Genomic DNA, 14,053 nt, shown 5'->3' with positions numbered 1-14,053 from the left:
CTCTTCCCCTTCTGATTTTGGATCAGAACAAAAAGATGGAATAATAATTTCCTGTCTGTGGAAATTAGATACGACTTTAGGGAGGAAAGAATTATCCAATCTAAAAACAATCCTGTCCGGGAAAACTATGCAAAATGGTTCCACTATTTTTAGAGCTCGGATCTTGCTTACTCTACGTGCTGGGGTAATTGCTACTAAAAATAGGGTTTTCAGAGAAACATACTTCAGTGAGTCTTCTAAAAGAACTAATTAAGATCACAGGGAGGAACTGTAGGTCTTAAGAAGGGTCTTAATCTATCTGCCCCTTTCAAAAACCAGATAAAACATGGGTGGTCCCCAATTTTTTCATCAAACACCGAACTTAATGCTGATATATGTACTCTTAAGGTATTTGGACACAACCCTTTCTCAAAACCTGTTTGTAAGAATCCCAAAATTGCCTGGATGGAAAATCTCTGAGTACACCAACTACAGAACCTTCTCCACATCTTAGAATAAATCTGGAAGTAACTTCTTTCCTTATAACAGCCATGGTGTCAATTATGGCGTCCGATAAGCCCTTTGACCTTAATGTTACCCTCTCAGGTTCCAAGCTGCCAGATGTAACCTTTCCACTTTAGGTTGATAGACTGGACCTTGAGACAACAGATCTCGTCTCCAGGGAAGAATCCATGGGCTCTGAATTGACAGGAGCTTCAGAAGAGGGAACTACAGCTTTTTCGGCCACAGAGGGGGCTATTAAAATCGGGCCTTGTCTAGACGGATGTTTTTTTGCACCCTGGGAACTAACTGAAGAGGAGGAAAGGCGTATGCCAGCTGAAAGTCTCACTTTTGTGACAGCGCGTCTACTCCTATGTTCCTGTCGAAGGGGTTTAGGGAAAAAGAATCTTTTTAGTTTTGTGTTTTCTGCTGAGGCAAACATCCACTAGGGGAGTACCCCATAATTCTGTCATCTGGAGAAAAACTCCCTTTTCTATGCTCCATTCTGTTGACCTCAGTGAATTTCTGCTTAAGAAGTCCGCCTTTTGTATTTAGGAATCCTTTTAGGTGTACTGCCGATAGTGATCTTGAGTGAACTTCTGCCCAGAAAAATATTTTTTCTATTAATAGACCTACACTTCTTGTTCCCCCTTGATGGTTTAGATAGGCAACTACGGTCGTGTTGTCCGTCCTTACTTGAATGTCTTTCCCTTCGATGTAATGGGACAATGCCTTTATAGCTTCCCAGACTGCGGACAATTCCCTCTGATTTGAAGAGAGAGATCTCTGATCCTCGGACCATTGTCCTTGGAAAGAGATGAGAGCAATGCGCTCCCCATCCCCAAAGGCTCGCATCTATGGTAATAACCTGCAGATGTTCGGGATTCCAAGAAACCCCCTTCATCAGATGGTCTGGATTTTTCCACCACTGTAAGGACTGATTTACTCGTAAGGGAATTTGAATGGTCTCCTCTAACTAGTCCTGACTTCTGTTCCAACACCCTAGTAACCATTGCTGGAGAATCCCAGTGTGGAACTGTGCCGATCATACTGCTTGGATTTATGAGCCTAATAGCTTCATAGTCTCTCTGTGCTGACTGACTTTGAAATTTTGAGACTCTTTCACTTATCTCTATCACTTTCTGGGTTGGAGTCTAGACGGACCCCTAAAAATGTTAAACTCTGAGATGGACAGGGGTTTGATTATTATTTTTTTTCTAGTTTTATCCATCCTGTCTGATGTAGCGTCTGGGACAGGATAAGGAAAAAAAGAGGGTTAGTCACTGGGCCTTCAGAACGATGGTCCAGGGGTAACTTCGCAGGGCGCCAAAGGTGGGGCAGAACAAGTGTCCTTTGATTTCCCCTGAATATTAGGGGAAAAAAAAAAAAGTGGGATGAGGATGGTGGAGCAGGTGAGGGCAGGCTGCCTAGTGGTCTCAACCCACCTTGAGGGAGGTGGGTGATTGGAAAGAAAGGAGTGGGGTAGCGTGGGGACGCTAAATAGGTATATGCTCCTGATGAAGGGGACCCATTAAGAGGCCCCGAAACGCGTCGAGCTGCTCACTCCCTCAACCCTGGCTTTTGGAATAAAAAGAACAAAAGAAAGAACAAGGACTCGAGAGTGATCTTTGTTCATTCCTAAGACTCTACTGGCGATCCAGGCGCAGGAGGTGTTGTGTGGGTGTCTTGAGCTTTATCCCACATTACCCTCCTGGGTGAAGTGAGTCACTAAAATTTTGATTTTATATATTTCAATTTTATACTTGCGAATTTACCATCGTTTTACTATTTGTTTTATCTTACCTAACAACATAAATTGCTACTTTTTGGGTTATATACCCCCACAAGCCAAGACACTAGGGATATTGGCGCCCCCCTGTGGTCCTTTTTTAGCGTCCCCACGCTACCCCACTCCTTTCGGATGTAGCGTCTGACAGGTTATGAACAGATTTGTTTTCTAAGACTCTTTTTGAGCTTCCTACCATTAACAGATCGTCTAAGTAGGGAATTATTAACACGTTCCTCCTTAAGTGAGATACTACCTCTAGCATTACTTTGGTAAACACCCTCGGAGCAGAGGTGATCTCAAGGGGGGAGTACTTGAAACTGGAAATTAAGTAGTTCCTTTCCCAGTAAGACTGCTATGCGGAGGAATTTATTTTAATAGATTCATGGTGGATCTTATGGTTTCCATTTAGAATTTTTTGTATTTTTTATGAATCTGTTCAGGCTCTTCAAGTTTATTATCAGACGGTATCCCCCATCTGTTTGTGAGAGAGGAACCGAGACGATAGCCTTTTGAGCCAACAGATTCTGAATCCCTTCCAATTTTTCTTGTAAAACCGCCGATCTTTGAATTGGGGTTACTCTGAAAACATCCATGGGAGGAGGAAGACTAAAGGAAATATCGTAACCCTTTGATACAATATTTAGAACCCAAGGATTTACCGTAATCTCTTCCCATTCTTTTGTGAAAAACTTTAATCTCCCTCCCACCTGAAGCCTGGCGTCATTGCTTGGAAGATTCAGCATTTTTCGAATTACACAAGAAGCCTCTGTTTCCTGTCTTTTTATTTTTCCTCTGGACCACTGGCCTTCTCTATTAGACCTTTTGGCCTGGAAGGAGCTACCTTTTTTGACCTTCCGAAAGAGAAATTTTCTTTTATTTGTATCCCTAGGAAATAATTTTTTTTAGAGATGCTTTCCAACTGATAGTTTGTGCAGAAACAATACAGGTTTTTTTATTTTTATATTTTCACATATGCATCAAAGAAATCCGACAGAGAACAGCCTGGCAGAGTTCTCCAGATACAGCATAGCCAGATAGTGCCGCATGCCCACGGGACACCATTGACTGTAATTGGATTCAGCCTCTCCCCCGACATATCAGCTGGGATTTGGGCGGATGACAATTGCTGCATGGAACGTTTTTTTTTTTTTTTTTTGTCCGGCTGCATCCAACTATAGTGAGAGGTCTGGCGGGCATGCGGCACTCTCTGGCTACGCCGGATCCAGAGAACTATAGCAGACAGAGGTCCTCCTGTCACATCAGCTGCTGTTTCCTAAAGGCTACAACAGACGTCATTCGAGTCGAGAGTCAGATTTTCAATGGACGCGCATTTTATCTGCCAAACCGCAGTTTTAATTTTTTTTGCAAAAGTATCATTTTGGTATCGAGATCCGTGAACACTACATATGGTATCCAAGTCCAAATTCTGGTATCATGACGGCCCTAGGAGAGAGCGATGTTCCTGCTCTTCACGGGTGAGGGATTGTGACGCTTTATAGTGGGATCCAATAGAAATTGTGCAGTGCCCAAGAATACGGTATGCAAGTGTACAAAGTGCACAACCACATGTAAAAAATCCACCGCAAACCTGCAGGCGGATGTGAATTTGGCTGATTTGCTGTGGGTCCAGCATAAATTGACATAGTGCAGTTTTTAAACCCCCACCACATGTCAAGTTAGGTGCCGATTGTGTAGCAGAATTTTTCTGCAGCGTATGGACATTTTTAAAATCGCATCCACTTTGCTGCTACTGTAAATGCTGCTGATTTTCCATATGTACCCTAATTCTGAATGACTGTACAAGTGCTTATAAGAGGACGGCCTGCCATCTAGGCTCTGAGCCCGCTACGCCACCCATTGCACAGAGCTGCGAGGGGATTATGTTCCTGCTATCAATGGAGAGGGGGCGTTTTGTGGGTACTTCAGCCTGGTTAGCGCTAACATATAGAGGTCCTAATATAAAAGAACAGCTTAAAACAAGTCACTGGACCTATTCAGTGTTAGATATTAGAGCTGTGGAGCTTAGATAGCTGTCAGATGGTGCAGCTGACAGCATCCCCCCCCCCCCCCCCCAATAATATACGAGTTTGTATTGAATCACGAGAGGGTAGCAAGCTGGTGCCAGCTTATCTCCTCCGAGAACAAAAGGATAGGACATGTTGAAATCCATCAGCCTGATCTACTTTCTCTTTACACCTGCCGGCTGGGGAATGTCAAGATGCACACGTTAGGTGGTCGGCCTGTCCTGCCAAAATTGGTGGATTCTGCCGACATTGATGTGGAAGGTCAACTTTAGATCTACACGTGTGTTTATAATGACAAGTATGATGCGAAAAGCCGAAAACTGCGCACCTTCATTCATGCATGTTGCATCAATGTAATAAAGAAGGCTCTCCACTACCTGAAATTCCTAAAATTCCGGAAATCTCCTTGTATATCCATCTTCCACGTGGCAGGTCTGTTAGTGCTAAAGATAAAAGCCGCCAATGCCTTGCATATGTAATATACTACGTAAAGGCTGCCATAGATTGCAGCCACAGGCGGCACAATACTTCCTGATGATAATCACACGCTTTGTTCTCACACATCTGATCAGCCTGAGGTTTTAGCGTTTAGCATTTTTTTCATCATCTGCCACAATTCTGCGCCACTCTGTGCCTTTTGTAGGGTTTGCTCATCCGGGGCCTCCTGGAAAGGTATGCCAGAACAGTATGTGGTATGCACCCTGGATAACTGCTGACAGATCCAACAGGATCCGCAAGCCCAAGTGTTCCCTGGTGTTGGAGGAAACATGGAGGAGTCCTGTTTTAGTTTGTACAGTATATTGAAGGTCCGGCTGCCACTTCTTCCCTATGGTAAAGGGTCCCGGCAGCTACGGTATGTCTTGCTGTCTTGTGTGCACAAGGTCATACAGGCGATTTATTTTTCCTTTTTTCTTTGCTATTTTTGTAATCCAGCGCAGATTACTTCATGGGGGCAGTGTGGGGGCAAATCACTTCATGGGGGCAGTGTGGGGGCAAATCACTTCATGGGGGCAGTGTGGGGGCAAATCACTTCATGGGGGCAGTGTGGGGGCAAATCACTTCATGGGGGCAGTGTGGGGGCAAATTACTTCATAGGGGCAGTGTGTGAAATATTACTGCATGGGGTAGTGTGGGGGCAAATTACTTCATGGGGGCAGTGTGGGGGCAAATTACTTCATGGGGGCAGTGTGGGGGCAAATTACTTCATAGGGGCAGTGTGTGAAATATTACTGCATGGGGCAGTGTGGGGGCAAATCACTTCATGGGGGCAGTGTGGGGGCAAATCACTTCATGGGGCAGTGTGGGGGCAAATTACTTCATAGGGGCAGTGTGTGAAATATTACTGCATGGGGTAGTGTGGGGGGAAATCACTTCATGGGGCAGTGTGGGGGCAAATTACTTAATGGGGGCAGTGTGTGAAATATTACTGCATGGGGCAGTGTGGGGGCAAATCACTTCATGGGGCAGTGTGAGGGCAAATTACTTCATGGGGGCAGTGTGGGGGCAAATTACTTCATGGGGCAGTGTGGGGCAAATCACTTAATGGGGGCAGTGTGGGAAATATTACTGCATGGGGGCAGTGTGGGGGAAATCACTTCATGGGGGCAGTGTGGGGGAAAATCACTTCATGGGGCAGTGTGGGGGCAAATTACTTCATGGGGGCAGTGTGGGAAATATTACTGCATGGGGGAAATCACTTCATAGGGGCAGTGTGGGGGCAAATCACTTCATGGGGGCAGTGTGGGGGCAAATTACTTCATAGGGGCAGTGTGTGAAAAATTACTGCATGGGGGTAGTGTGGGGGGAAATCACTTCATGGGGCAGTGTGGGGGCAAATTACTTCATGGGGGCAGTGTGTAAAATATTACTGCATGGGGCAGTGTGGGGGCAAATTACTTCATGGGGGCAGTGTGGGGGCAAATTACTTCATGGGGGCAGTGTGGGGGCAAATTACTTCATGGGGCAGTGTGGGGCAAATCACTTTATGGGGCAGTGTGGGAAATATTACTGCATGGGGGCAGTGTGGGGGAAATCACTTCATGGGGGCAGTGTGGGGGAAATCACTTCATGGGGGCAGTGTGGGGGCAAATCACTTCATGGGGCAGTGTGGGGGCAAATTACTTCATGGGGCAGTGTGGGAAATATTACTGCATGGGGGAATCACTTCATGGGGGCAGTGTGGGGGCAAATCACTTCATGGGGCAGTGTGGGGGCAAATTACTTCATTGGGGCAGTGTGTGAAATATTACTGCATGGGGGTAGTGTGGGGGGAAATCACTTCATGGGGCAGTGTGGGGGCAAATTAGTTCATGGGGCAGTGTGGGAAATATTACTGCATGGGGGCAGTGTGGGGGAAATCACTTCATGGGGGCAGTGTGGGGGCAAATCACTTCATGGGGGCAGTGTGGGGGCAAATTACTTCATAGGGGCAGTGTGTGAAATATTACTGCATGGGGGTAGTGTGGGGGAAAATTACTTCATGGGGGCAGTGTGGGGGCAAATTACTTTATGGGGGGCAGTGTGGGGGCAAATTACTTCATGGGGGGCAGTGTGGGGGCAAATTACTTCATGGGGGCAGTGTGGGGGCAAATTACTGCATGGGGCAGTGTGGGGGCAAATTACTTCATGGGGCAGTGTGGGGGCAAATCACTTCATGGGGCAGTGTGAGGGCAAATTACTTCATGGGGCAGTGTGGGGGCAAATCACTTCATGGGGGCAGTGTGGGGGCAGATTACTTCATGGGGGCAGTGTGGGGGCAGATTACTTCATGGGGGCAGTGTGGGGGAAATCACTTCATGGGGCAGTGTAGGGAAAATTACTATATGGGGGTAGTGTGGGGGTGTTCCTTTTAAGGGACATTATTTTTGGGGACACTATACAGGTATTATTATCTGTAGCTAAATATAGGGTGTTATTATTACTGGTGCACACTAGGGAACATTATAACTGCTGTGGACACTATAGGGACATTTGGGGTAATTTATCAAACTGGTGTAAAGTAGAACTGGCTTAGTTGCCCATAGCAACAGATTCCACCTTTCATTTTTGACAGCTCCTTTGGAAAATGAAAGGTGGAATCTGATTGGTTGCTATGGGCACATAAGCCAGTTCTACTTTACACCAGTTTGATAAATGACCCCAATTATGAGAAATCTAATGTGTCTGTAGAGACAAGATGTGGCTGAAAGAATTTGTCATGGTGGTCTGGGTCAAATGGAGGAGAAGAGGAAAGAGAAGATCTACATGACAGGAGATGTCTCTGAATGTAATAGGTACGTGGTGCTGTATTCTCCTATATGTAGACCTGGCTCACTACTGTGACCTGTGTCTCATCTTCTCCTCCAAGTGTTTTTTATTATAATCATGTGTATTTTAAGTTTGGCAACAAAAAATTTAATTTCTCACCTGCAGTCCTATGTAACAGCCCAGATAACACAATAGTTCACTGTGTTATGTGGGGTGTTACATAGGACTGCAGGTAACATCTATGACATCTGTACTCAGAGTTATGAGATGATGGGGGTCAGACTCCTTGCACCCCCACCAATCAGCTGTTTGAGGAGACCGCGATGTTCCAGTGAGCGCCGCAGCCTCTTTGCTCCTTACCAATCACAGCGCTGTCCATTTGATAGCCCTGCACTTGGTATTACAGCTCAGCCACAATCACTCAGATGGGACAGAGCTGCACCTAGACCGTGAACGATGTCATATGGCCTAGGAAGAGACTGGGCCGCTTACGAAGCACCACAGCCTCTTCATACAGAAAAAATCTAAAACTTAAACTAAAATGGAGGGATGGGCCCGAGTTGGGTAGACAGCCCCCGGCCTATCATGCACTTAATCTGCCCCTTTTGCTCATGATCTATGGAAAGCTGGGTGACCATCCTGTACAGGCATTGGAAGGGTGAATTCCCATGCAGCAGAAATTGCTGCCAATGTCCGTTTGATCTGAATGGTGATTGCTGAGATCCATGTGTTTGCTGCCAGAACCACCCCACTCAGCTGACCGGAAATGATTTTCAATCGAAGAGGTTTCTTTCTAACGAATCTTTACCCTTCGGGTGTCTTCACACTGGTGCATTAGTGCCCTGAAAATCTAGGCTTGTAATTTGTATCTAAATTGTGGTTTTTAGGTCTCCCAGATTTCTATGGAAATTTTCATGTGAAATCTACACCAAGGATACCCATGTTGCTTTTCCCCCGCCCGCACAGTGGACTTTTGATCTACACGTTGGAAAAAAAAAAGTCTTCTGTATGAACTACAGCGTGGATCTCTCAATGTAAGGAATAGGAGGCGGCTTGAGAGAGGATTCCGGAAAACGTACCAAAATGCATGTGGAAAATTCACCCTATAACCTTACGCTATGGCCACGCTCTGGTGTATTTGGTGCAGATTTTGCTGTGATTTTACTCTATATTGTGAAAGGTGAAATTTGTGTTGGAAATCCACATTAACACACTTTACTTAAAATCCGCACCATGTGTCAAGTTATGTACGAATTCCATTGTAGACGTTTTCCGCAGTGTGAATAAGATTTTTTTTTTTAACATATCATTCACTGTGCTGCTACCGCAGAAAATCTGCAGCTCGTACGCCATGTGCGGCCGTACCCTTGTGACTGCACCCATTGAGCACTATGCATTTACTGGCAGCATCTACACCGTGGAGTCACATTATTATGACCACCAGCTAATATTCAGAGTAACCGCCATGTGCAGCACGGACAGCAGTGAGACAGGCCGGGAGTGACTCAATAAGGTCCTGGTAGGTTGTCACAGGTAGCTGGAGCCATACTGACTGCAGTGCATCCCACAGCTGCTGGAGGATAGGTGGGGGAGGATCCGTAGAGCAACACGACAATCAAGGTGGTCCTACAGATGCTCAATTCGGTTCAAGTCTGGGGAAATAGGGGGCTGGGGTAGTACTTTAAAGGCTTGGTCATGCTCTTCCAACCAATGTCAGACATTTCTAGCTGTGTGACATGTCTCATTGTCTTGCTGGAAGATCCCATCCACCCCAGGAAAGACAATAAGCATGTATTGGTTTGTGTGATCTACAAGGATGGATTCATATCCAAATCGGTTGAGAGTGTCTTCCACATGGATGAGTGGGCTCTGAAAATGCCACGAAAACATTCCCCAGACCATAACGCTACCACCACCAGCTTGTGTTCTTCCAGCAATGGTTGCATAGTGTTTGTTCTCTGATGGACCTCGCCTGACACGCCAATGTCCATCCGTTCAATGAAGCAGAAAACTTTACTCATTGGAGAAGACAACCCTTTGGCAATCTTTGGAGGTCCAATTCTGATACTGCAACGAAAACTGAAGTCTTTTCTGCCGATGCAGCTGTTATCAGAGGTGCACTGACCACCCGTCTGCTCTGTCTCTGTCTCTGTTTTTTTTTTAGACACATCTGGTAGCCCCTGGTTCATTTTGGCGAGATGCTCCTCTGTAGCGGATCGGTCCGTCCCCGCCACCTTCAGAGTCCATGTTCCCCTCTCACATCAATAGCACGTGGTACTCAACAGTTTGCATGTCGCTTATTCACAATGGTGCCATTTGTCCACTCACCATACACTTTCACCACAACAGCAGTGAACAGTTCACAAACTGCACAGTATCAGAAATATCGCCACCCTTGACCTGAAAGCCAATAATCATACCTTTTTGCAACTCTAATACCCATGACATCAACAAGGGATATGTGTGCAGACAGCCTATCCCACAAGTCATATACCCACCAAGTCAGCTCACCACTCGTAACTTGCTTCTTGACCTACAGACTGCCGACTGTGTAATTTCCATGGAGAACATTACAGTGCATTAATATCCGCCTACCGTCGGCAGGTAGTCTTCTGCTCTCTAATGATCCTGTGCTTGTGACTTGAGTCACTTTCGGATATTTCTCCCCACTGTCTATATTTCTATGTGACTTTATTTTGGTAAAGTTTGATGGAAGCAGGGCACTTAACTGAAGCCTCTAATTTCCCATCGCTGCCCAGTCTTGCCGCAGGCTTTGCAGGTGCGTCTCCCTCTGAACACGTTCTCTGAGTGTTTTCAATTGCAGGTAATTCTCTCGCTATGAAAGCCCCCACTTCCTGCTCCTTTCATAGAAATGCGTGATCCGCGCCGCAGCCTTTCTGAATGGAAGTTTGAGCTGCATCTGTGAAAACAGCTCGTTATCCTTTATTTTTATTTTACTGTCGTCAAAGACCTTGCTAAGTGCACAATTCAAGTTTCGTCGCCCAGACAAATTATCTTCTCTTTCAGTCTTCGGGAGGTGGAACAGTAAGCGAGCTGGCGTCTGACTAACCGGCCTTTATGTTTGGAAATAAAGAGAGGATCTTGACTAGGGTCGTCTGAAGTGTTTGCTTATACCTGCCAAAATGGGCAATTAATTTCCCGCAACGTAAACAGAATCGGGAAGCACGATACTTACCGTATATTCTGTAGAAAAGGGTCTCCTGCCTTACGTAATGACATATTCAGATGTGGGGGGGGGGGGGGGGGGGATCTGTCTGTGCTTCTCGCATATGTATGTATGTCTGGAAGCCATCATTTATAATACACCTGCTCTGGGGTACCGCCTTATAGGAACATTATTAAAAGGGTTCTCTGGCAGCCAGGTCATCAATATCAGATGGGTGGGGGTTTGACTCCCAGCACCACCACCGATCAGCTGTATCGGGAAGGATTATTGTGAGGTCATAAATCTGAACCTTGGATGTCCACCGATTATTGCAAAGAGATGCATTGTGTCACGTGTAAGTTTCTTGACCCTGGGTCCTCCCATATCCCCACTCAGGACTGTAACACCCACTGGTTCAGTAGTATTAAAGGGGTTTACCATTAATTTAATATTAATGTTCTATTCTCAGGAATCAGATCGGGGGTGGTCTGACTCCTGGCACCCTCACCGATCTGGTGTTTGAAGAGACCGCAGTGCTCCAGTGACCATTGCAGCCTCTTCCTAGGCGGGTGACGTCACGTTCATCGGTCTAATGGCCAGGGCACAGCTTGTTTGAATGTCATGTGCTGCGGGAGACTAGATAGGCAAGATTATACTACTGACAAAAGCTCAGGTTATTATGTATTAAGTGATAGATGAGGCAGGAGCCTGTCATGTTGAACATCGTGCCTGATATGCGGGCAGCTTTTAATAGAGCAGGAGGAGCGCCCCCTGCTGTTAAATCTCCTGTATTAAGTGGTGGACTAATATGCTCTGTAGCGTCCCTGCTCTCCTCTGTGCTGGCCTAGTGATCCTACAGTGATGCAGGTCCTGACACCTTCTATCCAATCATCCCTGCTTCTGAATTCATAGAAATATATAGCCATATCTATCTAGACAATGGAGAAGAAAATTGTGGGGTCGTTACACACCATATACACCATATATATCTCTGGCACTATATGTGAAGGACTATTTTCTAAGGGGATAACAAGAGCTGATTGCTATGCTTCCTGGGAGATTCAGGTGCTCGATGAGCTGATGCCCTCCCGCAGAAAAGGAAATAAGTCCTCCAGATAACCAGATAATTAAGAGTAAAAAAAGGGTCTTAAATTCATGGGATAACTCCAAAGGACATGTCACTGTGACAGGTCCTCTTTAAGAGTTCATGAGTATAGGATAGACAAAGCTGGAAAATACTGTATATCCGCCAACCCATTTCTCTTAATTCAAGATTTAGGATCAGCCCCTGATAGCGTGTTTGCGTGTAGCACGCATACCTAGACCTTATACCACACTCCTATAGACACTGGATGCAAACAGACTCAATACAGACTCAATACACTTTTCTCAATACGGACAGAAAATATGAGGCTTTAGATATTACCATCTGAATCGTGGAAAGCTCTCAAAGAAAAACCTGAATAGGCCAAGAACCCTTCAGATACATTCTGGAACCAAACCATGCCAACAGAATTCTTGCTCTCGATAATTAACATACTGTTCAAAATCCTGAAGCATTTTTAACCTTATGCAACGGTAACGAAGCAGAGACCTAATTAACTTGCTGAAACATGAATCTGAGCCAAACAATACAAGCTGAATAGGACATAAGGGCCCTCTAACAGATGCCATGATTGCACCCCCTAAAGAGCCCTACAAAATGTCCTTTAGGGTCTGTTTGAACTGAATAGAAATAGTTTAAATATAAAATGCTCCTCAGGGGTTGGAAAATACAGATATGCTCCTCACCTCAGATCTAGGCCAATGAGCAAAGCCAAGAACAGATCACATGATTTACTAGTTGGCAGTCCTGCCCCCACTGAAAAGTAGAGTCTTACAAATGAGGCTGTGCCCATAATTGCCACTTTCAGAGGTCATATGGTGGGCACTTTTGTCACTTTGCCCACAATATAAGGCCAGAAGAAGCGCGTTTGCGCGAAAAGGCCGTCGCCGTAGTGCACTGCATGAAAGTTTGTCCGCCCCTGCCCTTTGTATATATGTCTTCATAGACGAATAAAGGAACTTTTTTCAATAATGGTGAGTGCCTCCTCGCGGATTATCTCATATTGTGGGATGTATTGAAGACTTTTGTTGGCTGAGCACCACGTACCTTTATACACGTGTACACGAAGTTGCCTAATTACCTGTACCTGAGGTTAGGCTGTGCCGCCCGCTCTTTACTCTATATGCATTATACTTTTGTCACTTTGCCCTAACAATTCTAGAAATGGTACCTAGTAATTCCAGATGAACTGGCCACAGAAGATCTTCAAGATGAAGGTTAATGATAAGCCATGGAGCTAAATAATAGCTGCTGTTTTTATAGCTAAATATATCCCTGATGATTAATAATTACTGTAATGTGCAAAATTCTGTGCTGATTAATATCATAAAACATCTTTATACAGATCTGAACTTCTTCTTTCTGTTATGTATACTACATGGACAAAAGTACTGGGACACCTGCACATCACACCTGCAGGAGCTTTTATGATATCCCATTTTAAATCCATAGACATTAATATGGAGTCGCCCCCCCTCCCCCCTTCCTTTGCAGGTAAAACTTCTCCCACTCCTCTAGGAAGGCTTTCTTCAAGATTTTGCAAAGTGTCTGTGGGAATGTTTTCCTTGATGAGCTTCAAGAGGTAGTCCCCTAAAATGGTTTTCACTTCACAGGTGTGCCCTGTCAGGTTTAATAAGTGGGATTTCTTGCCTTATAAATGGGGTTGGGACCATCAGTTGCGTTGAGGAGAAGTCAGGTGGATACACAGCTGATAGTCCTACTGAATAGACTGTTAGAATTTGTATTATGGCAAGAAAAAAGCAGCTAAGTAAAGAAAAACGAGTGGCCATCATTACTTTAAGAAATGAAGGTCAGTCAGTCAGCCGAAAAATTGGGAAAACTTTGAAAGTAAGGGCTATTTGACCATGAAGGAGAGTGATAGGGTGCTGCGCCAGATGACCTGGCCTCCACAGTCACCGGACCTGAACCCAATCGAGATGGTTTGGGGTGAGCTGGACCACAGAGTGAAGGCAAAAGGGCCAACAAGTGCTAAGCATCTCTGGGAAATCCTTCAAGACTGTTGGAAGACCATTTCAGGGGACTACCTCTTGAAGCTCATCAAGAGAATGCCAAGAGTGTGCAAAGCAGTAATCAAAGCAAAAGGTGGCTACTTTGAAGAACCTAGAATATGACATATTTTCAGTTGTTTCACACTTTTCTGTTATGTATATAATTCCACATGTGTTAACTCATAGTTTTGATGCCTTCATAGTCATGAAAATAAAGAAAACTCTTTGAATGAG

The sequence above is a fragment of the Bufo bufo genome, chromosome 6 (genome assembly GCF_905171765.1).
Source record: "Bufo bufo chromosome 6, aBufBuf1.1, whole genome shotgun sequence".
Lineage (NCBI taxonomy): Eukaryota > Metazoa > Chordata > Amphibia > Anura > Bufonidae > Bufo > Bufo bufo.
Note: the sequence above shows the minus strand (reverse complement) of the source record.